The sequence below is a fragment of the Oncorhynchus keta genome, chromosome 24 (assembly GCF_023373465.1).
Source record: "Oncorhynchus keta strain PuntledgeMale-10-30-2019 chromosome 24, Oket_V2, whole genome shotgun sequence".
NCBI lineage: Eukaryota > Metazoa > Chordata > Actinopteri > Salmoniformes > Salmonidae > Oncorhynchus > Oncorhynchus keta.
The window spans coordinates 33835233-33844310 of record NC_068444.1 but is presented as its reverse complement, the minus strand read 5'-3'; the positions used below and the strand labels follow the sequence as shown (position 1 = coordinate 33844310).

At 43.1% G+C, this 9078-nt stretch overlaps 1 pseudogene; it reads left to right on the top strand.

Annotated features, from left to right (window-relative positions):
• The first annotated feature begins 1195 nt into the window (after positions 1–1195).
• LOC118357424 (E3 ubiquitin-protein ligase TRIM39-like) lies at positions 1196–8656 on the top strand (annotated as a pseudogene).
• The last annotated feature ends 422 nt before the right edge of the window (positions 8657–9078 follow it).

The following is a 9078-nucleotide window of genomic DNA, read 5'->3' as shown; positions in this document are numbered from 1 at the left end:
TCCGTGACGGTTTTGATATCCGTTCATCATGATCCATTACGCCTCATGGCACAACACACTGGTTAATACTAATATAGAAGTCTACTTTCTTCAAACATGCATACAACGTTGTGTAAAAAAGTTTTAAAAAAGGAATTATCCACAATCCCCTAAAAACAGAGACATGTGGCAAGATAGGAAGTGCAAGGAGATTAAAACCAGACTTCTAATTAGTATAATCACACGTTTTCTCTATCTTTGGTTATCCTCATATAAAATTGACTTACATTTTGAAAAACATATCAAGTTGGATTTTTTTCTTACATTTTTACTAAGTACATGTTGGTTGTTTTTTTGGTCAAATTTCAATTCACACCAGATTTCTTTTTTTACACTGTGGTTGTGTGATTGAATATGTAAAATTCCCATGAAATGCATCATCTTACTGCCCCAGAAGTTGAGCGTCCAATTCCTGCTTCAGCCTGTCCCACATCTACTACTTCGCTGAATCCTCCTGTTTGTAATCTGTCTAAATAAAGCAATGAAAGTGGATTTAAAGCTGGTAAATGATAAATGACATAAATCAGTGAAAATACTCCAGTAGAAGGTATTTAATTCTGCACTAGACAGGATGCGAAACACCATAATAGTGTTGAGAAGCTACAGAGAGAGGAAACGACACCAGAAGAGAAAGCATCTACACGGAACAAAAATATGAACGCAGCATTTAAAGTGTTGGTCCCATGTTTCATGAGCTGGAATAAAAGATCCAAGAAATTTCTTACAAGCTTATTTCTCTTATATTTTGTGCACAAATTTGCTTAAATCCCTGTTAGTAAGCATTTCACCTTCGCCAAGATAATCCATCCACCTGGCGTGTTGCATTTCAAGAAGTTGATTAAACAGCATGATCATTACACAGGTTTACACACACGCCAGCCCAGGACCTCCACATCCGGCTTCTTCACCTGCGGAAACGTCTGAGACCAGCCACCCGGACAGCTGATGAAATTGAGGAGTATTTACGTCTGTAATGATGCCCTGTGGGGGTATTCTGATTGGATGTGCCTGGCTCCCCAGTGGGTGGGCCTATGCCCACCCAGGCCCATCCATGCTTATCCATAGATTAGGGTCTCGTGAATTTATTAGAAAAGTGTTGCACAACACTTGATGAAGGGGTTTTACAACACCTTGTCATGTTTCAAAGCATCTAATGGTGTGTTTTCATATTCTAGCAAAGTTAAGGTTTTTTCTCCTTTGCTTTCGTGGCAGCTCTGTTGCCATCAGTTTTGGGGTCACAAAGCACTTCATATTAACATTGTAGGTTTTGATTAGGATGAGGAAGGTGATGAGGGTGGAGATGATGATGATTGGACTTTAGACAACCGAGTAAAAGTGAAGCTGTGTCTCTTTAAGAGCGGCAAAGCAGGGAGGAGTTCAGGGCTTGTCACTATGCTGAAATGAAAGTTATCTTGGGAGAAGGAAATCACACATGGTAACAAGCTCTCTTCTACTCTTTGCAAAAAAATAACACAGATACACAAAGTCTACTTTTCGTCAACTCAACAAGGAATAAACACTCAGGTGAGTAGAGAGAGAGAGAGAGAGAGAGAGCAGTGGAGGCTGCTGATGGGAGGATGGTTTATAATAATGGCTGGAATGGGGTCAATGGAATGATATCAAACACAAACACACCGTTTCCATGTGGTTGATACCATTCCAATGACCCCATTCCAGCCATTATTATGATCAGTCCTCCCTTTAGCAGCCTCCATTGAAAGAGAGAGAGATGTATTAACTGTGTGGAATTCAAGCCATATTCTCTGTAGTTCCTGTTTTTTTCACCTGTGCTGTTAAAATTCTGTTAACATATGGACAGCGTTACAAACACATTATCCATAATGGTTTAGCATTCATTTATAAGTCACTACTTCTCCAAACCTTCAAATTAAAAAGATGGATAGGTAAAGTACAGAACAATCTTTTCTTAACTCTTCCTCCTCTGGATAAAATAAAAATGTATGGAAAATGTGGAAACTGTGAATCAAGATTGTTATCACTACAAAAATCAATACATAGTATTCAGATAATGAATTACTGTATAATGCTGACTCATTCCAGGAAGTATTCTTATAATTTGTATTGTGTTACAGAAATGGCGTCCTCCAGCAGTCTCCTGTCTGAAGATCAGTTCCAGTGCTCCATCTGTCGGGATGTGTTCACTGAGCCAGTCTCCATTCCATGTGGACACAACTTCTGCAAGGCTTGTATTAGTGGATACTGGGATACCACTAGCCGGAGCCAGTGTCCACTGTGTAAGCATAATTTCTACATAAGACCAGAGCTAAAGACCAACACGACACTCAGAGATGTCGCAGATCATTTTAAGGGGAAGAGAGTCAGAGATGAATCTCTTCACAGGGCTGGGAAAGGGGTCTGTGACTTCTACATGGAGAACCTGGAGGACAGAATCATGTGTAAGAAACACAACACACTCCTTGAGCTGTTTTGTAGAACTGACCAGATGTGTGTTTGTCAGTTCTGTACTGAGACAGACCACAAGACTCACCACATCGTCCATCTAGAGGAAGAGTGTGGAGAGAGGAAGGCTCAGCTTGGGAAGATGGATGCACAAGTACAGCAGATGATCCAGGAGCGAATGCAAAAGGGTTGGGAGATCAAACATTCAGTAGAGCTCAACAAGAGAGACGCAGAGAGAGAGATAACAGACAGCATGCAGGTCTTCACTGATCTGGTGCGCTCCATTGAGAGAAGCCAGGCTGAGCTCATTGAGGTGGTTGAGGAGAAGCAGGAAGCAGCAGAGATGCGGGCTGAAGGGTTCATTAAAGAGCTGGAGCAGGAAATTAATGAGCTACTGAGGAGAAGCACTGAGCTGAAGCATTTCTCACACACTGAGGATCACCTTCAACTCCTCCAAAGCTCCCTATCCCTATGTACCCCTCCCAATGCCAAGAACTGGTCTGAGATCAGTATTCACACTGAGCTGATGAATGTGATGAGAGTTTTGAGGAGCTCTGTGTCGGAGCTGGAGGAGAAGACGAGGAAAGCATTTTCTGAGCTTATGGAAAAATACAATAAAGCAATGGAGAAGATTCCTGACAAGCTGAAGATTCCTGACAAGCTGAAGATTCCTGACAATCTGAAGAGTATGCAGCAATATGCCGTGGATGTGACTCTGGACCCTGATACAGCAAATCCCTTTCTCGGCCTGTCTGCGGATGGGAAACAAGTGAGTATTGGACAGACATGGAACTTTCGCCCTGAAAACCCAAAGAGGTTTGTTAGTCGATGTATCCTGGGAAAGGAGGGCTTCTCCTCTGGGAGATTCTACTATGAGGTGCAGGTGAAGGGGAGGAATTGCTGGGAGTTAGGAGTGGCCAGAGAGTCCATTGATAGGTCCATTGAGAGGACACCCTTCGAGGTTTTGTTAGATTCAGGGCTTCCACTGACCCCTGAGGGTGGATTCTGGACAATGGGACAGAAATATAAAATGTATAGGAGTACCTATGAGGCCAACACCTCTCCTTCTGTAACCCTCACCTTGGAAAATCCCCAGAAGGTGGGGGTGTTTGTGGATTATGAGGAGGGTCAGGTGTCATTCATATATAATATAATGTGGAGACCAAAGCTCATATCTTCTCTTTCACTGGCTGCAACTTCACTGAGAAACTCTATCCATTCTTTGACTGTGGGTTTCATGATAATAACGATCCGGCATTGATCATCTCCCCTGTCAGTCATACAGACTGAATTAGGACACATTAAAGTTACAGGGCACAATACTAAGGCTGGGATTCAATATGTAACCTCGCTATAGTGCGCTTGACATTTAAAGGTCCTTCCCAATGGACTACTCCACGTCTGTAGTTTTTACCTTGAATGCGAACTCCATGAACGCGGTAACATTGCCTTTAAAAGCCACATTGTCGAATAGAGCCATCTTATTGAATCCCAGCCTTAATACATTTTTTTCTGCCTAATAGTAGCCCTGCCACTCGGTTTGCTAAAGCTGAGGGATGGCCTGGAGAAATGTAACCACTCTCAAATTCATAGATTGACTGACAGTTCATAAGATCGCAATTATAGTATTCAACTTATTTTGAAGCTGAGCATTGTTTGTTGACAAATATATTGTTTACAAACAGTGGAGTATTGACATCAGGGCTTGATCACACTTTGTTTGGATAGTCCCACAGATGATCTACAGATGGTCATACTATCAACAAATTATATGTTGATAAGCAACAGCTTGCTAAGGTTACTGTTAAGGTTAGGTTTAGAATAAGGGTTGGGGTTAGTGTTTGGATAAGGGTTAAGGTTAGAGTTAGGGCTAGGGTTGGGATTAGTGGTTAGTTAGTTTAAATGTTGTCCCATCTACTTGGGACTATCCAAATAAAGTGTTGCCTGCTGATTTTAAAAGCAATGTTCCCGCGTTCTCAGAGATCACATCTGGTAAACTCTGCGTATGTTGGCTCAATCGGAAGTTGCCTTTATTGCCAACAGATTGTCAACAACCAGTGATCGGATTGAATGCTGGCCCATGAGGGTGATTGTTGAAGTTGGTTGATTTAACTGGTTGAATTATAGGTCCCAATCATGAAATCTACCTTCCAAATTCAACTTCAAGACTAAGACAACTCAATCGTTGAATCATCAAAAATCAAGTATCTACATCTTAATCACAGAGAACATCTCCCCATTATATAATTGAAATATTTGAATTTACAGAGAAGTGGAGGATTTGTTACATATTTTCTGGTGTTATCACATAGTGGCTAATATTTGGAAAAGAGTACAAGAAGGGTTAGTCCCTGTTTTACATGATTTTGTTATCTCGCCACAAACAGAGATATTGGGAGACTTAAGGGACAGATGCAACACTGTATACAATGTTTTGATTCTGCTGTGGGAAGGTTTTCATTTTTAAAACTCTGAAAACTAATATGCTATTGGATTCTTTCAAAAATAACTGTCAAACACTCCTAAAGAAACTCACTGTCCTCTCACTGTCAACTGCGTTTATTTTCAGCAAACTTAACATATGTTCATACAAATATTTACACAACAAGATTCAACAACTGAGACATAAACTGAACAAGTTCCACAGACATGTGACTAACAGAAATTGAATAATGTGTCCCTGAACGAGGGCGGATGGGTGTCGAAATCAAAAGTAACAGTCAGTATCTGGTGTGGCCACCAGCTGCATTAAGTACTGCAGTGCATCTCCTCCTCATGGACTGCAGCAGATTTGCCAGTTCTTGCTGTGAGATGTTACCCCACTCTTCCACCAAGGCACCTGCAAGTTCCCGGACATTTCTGGGGGGGAATGGCCCTAGGCCTCACCCTCCGATCCAACATGTCCCAGACGTACTCAATGGGATTGAGATCCGGGCTCTTCGCTGGCCATGGCACTGACATTCCTGTCTTTCAGGAAATCATGCACAGAACGAGCAGTATGGCTGGTGGCATTGTCATGCTGGAGGGTCATGTCAGGATGAGCCTGCAGGAAGGGCACCACATGAGGGAGGAGGATGTCTTCCCTGAAACACACAGCGTTGAGATTGCCTGCAATGACAACATGCTCAGTCTGATGATGCTGTGACACACCACCCCAGACCATGAGGGACCCTCCAACTCCAAATCGCTCCCGCTCCAGAGTGCAGGCCTCGGTGTAATGCTTATTCTTTCAACGATAAACGAGAATCTGACCATCCCCTCGCAAATCTGACCATCAACCCTGTGACAAAACCTTGACTCGTCAGCGAACAGCACTTTTTGCTAGTCCTGTCTGGTCCAGCGATGGTGGGTTTGTGCCCATAGGCGAGGTTGTTGACCGGTGATGTCTGGTGAGGACCTGCCTTACAACAGGCCTAGAAGCCCTCAGTGCAGCCCCTCTCAGCCTATTGCGGACAGTCTGAGTGCTGACAGAGGGATAGCGCATTCCTCGTGTAACTCGGGCAGTTGTTGTTGCCATCCTGTACCTGTCCCGCAGGCTTGATGTTCGGATGTACCGGTCCTATGCAGGTGTTGTTACACGTGGTCTGCCATTGCGAGGACGATCAGCTGTTCGTCCTGTCTCTCTGTGCTGTCTTAGGCGTCCCACAGTACGGACATTGCAATTTATTGCCCTGGCCACATCTGCAGTCCTCATGCCTCCTTGCAGCATGCCTAAAGCACGTTCACGCAGATGAGCATGGACCCTGGGCATCTTTGTTTTGTTGTTTTTCAGAGTCAATAGAAATGCCTCGTTAGTGTCCTAAGTTTTCATAACTGTGACCTTAATTGCCTACCGTCTGTAAGCTGTTAGTGTCTTAATGACCGTTCCACAGGTGCATGTTAATTAATTGTTTATGGTTCATTGAACAAAAAAGGGAAACAGTGTTTAAACCTTTTACAATTAAGATCTGTGAAGTTATTTGGATTTTTACGAATTATCTTCGACAGACAGGGTCCTGAAAAAGGGACGTTTATTTTTTTGCTGAGTTTATAAACTAAAAGGACAAATGGGACCAAATAATATATCAAGAGGCATCATAGACAAAGGAAAGGTTGCAAGTTAAAAAAATTCCTGAAGGCCAGTCATTATGGCAATTCTATTTGTTGTTTTTTCTGTTGAGATAATATACACTGCTCAGAAAAATAAAGGGGACACTAAAATAACACATCCTAGATCTGAATGAATGAAATATTCTTATTAAATACTTTTTTCTTTACATAGTTGAATGTGCTGACAACAAAATCACAAAAATTATCAATGGATATCAAATGTATCAACCCATGGAGGTCTGGATTTGGAGTCACACTCAAAATTAAAGTGGAAAACCACACTACAGGCTGATCCAACTTTGATGTAATGTCCTTAAAACAAGTCAAAATGAGGCTCAGTAATGTGTGTGGCCTCTATGTGCCTGTATGACCTCCCTACAACGCCTGGGCATGCTCCTGATGAGGTGGCGGATGGTCTCCTGAGGGATCGTCTCCCAGACCTGGACTAAAGCATCCGCCATCTCCTGGACAGTCTGTGGTGCAACGTGGCATTGGTGGATGGAGCGAGACATGATGTCCCAGTCCCAATCCCAGATATGCTCAATTGGATTCAGGTCTGGGGAATGGGTGGGCCAGTCCATAGCATCAATGCCTTCCTCTTGCAGGAACTGCTGACACACTCCAGCCACATGAGGTCTAGCATTGTCTTGCATTAGGAGGAACCCAGGGCCAACCGCACCAGCATATGGTCTCACAAGGGGTCTGAGGATCTCATCTCGGTACCTAATGGCAGTCAGGCTACCTCTGGCAAGCACATGGAGGGCTGTGCGGCCCCCCAAAGAAATGCCACCCCACACCATGACTGACCCACCGCCAAACCGGTCATGCTGGAGGATGTTGTAGGCAGCAGAACGTTCTCCGCAGCGTCTCCAGACTCTGTCTTGTCTGTCACATGTGCTCAGTGTGAACCTGCTTTCATCTGTGAAGAGCACAGGGCGCCAGTGGCGAATTTGCCAATCTTGGTGTTCTCTGGCAAATGCCAAACGTCCTGCACGGTGTTGGGCTGTAAGCACAACCCCGACCTGTGGACGTCGGGCCCTCATACCACCCTCATGGAGTCTGTTTCTGACCGTGTGAGCAGACTCATGCACATTTGTGGCTGGCTGGAGGTAATTTTGCAGGGCTCTGGCAGTGCTCCTCCTGCTCCTCCTTGCACAAAGGCGGAGGTTGCGGTCCTGCTGCTGGGTTGTTGCCCTCCTACGGCCTCCTCCACGTCTCCTGATGTACTGGCCTGTCTCCTGGTAGCGCCTCCATGCTCTGGACACTACGCTGACAGACACAGCAAACCTTCTTGCCACAGCTCGCATTGATGTGCCATCCTGGATGAGCTGCACTATCTGAGCCACTTGTTTGGGTTTCACTAGAGTGAAAGCACTGCCAGCATTCAAAAGTGACCAAAACATCAGCCAGGAAGCATAAGAACTGAGAAGTGGTCTGTGGTCTCCACCTGCAGAACCACTCCTTTATTGGGGGTGTCTTGCTAATTGCCTATAATTTCCACCTGTTGTCTATTCCATTTGCACAACAGCATGTGAAATGTATTGTCAATCAGTGTTGCTTCCTAAGTGGACAGTTTGATTTCACAGAAGTGTGATTGACTTGGAGTTACATTGTGTTGTTTAATTGTTCCCTTTATTTTTTGAGCAGTGTATTTATTATTGATGTTTTTCTGTATGCTTTTTCTGTTTATGTCCTTCTGTATTTTGTTAGGGTAATAGTTTTTTTTCTGTGTGGGTGTGTTTTGTTGTTAGGGTGTTGGTTCGCTTTCTTTGTCTACCAGACCATGGATAGTGGGTTGAAGGGGTTGGAAGTTCTGCGGGAGGTGTGGAGAGTAATCTGGGGGATCATGAACATTAAGGTCCCACTTGGGATGGTTATTTGTAAGGAAAGAAAGACCCTCAAAGACCCTTGTAAAACATATTTAATCTTTGTAAAAAATAAAATAAAGAATAGTTTAGTCCCCCAAACATGGGGGTTGGTGGTGGGCTATTAATGAAATATTATATAAGAAAATAATAATTACAGAGAAATCTAAAGTGAGTTTCTCCATCTCCACCTATAAAATAGCAAGACCATGTGGCATAATAAAATAGCTCAACAACTTGCAGATGAAACTGTTTAGTACTGAATCCTATGAACAAGAGCTCTTGATATATTCACAGTAATAAAATGAACATATGCTACTTGTTTGTGTCTGCTTGTTTTTCTCCAGGGAAGGGATCCATCTCCCAACATCATCATCCTCACTGATATTACTAATAGTTGTTTCATGTCACAGAGTCTCCCTGAACAATGTTTAAGACAAAACATCTTATGACAATCATACAGATTAGAAGCCAGGCAGCATCCGGCAAATAGTCATTTATTCTACATTTACATTTAGATATACTCTATTTATAAGTATAGAATTATACTTAGAGTACAGTATAATTATACCTATAAATATATTTCTGCGCAATAGACAGCCCATTCTCAGTTATATCCACTAGAATATAAAATAGGTCATTGAGGTCAGCTCAACCCATCAAC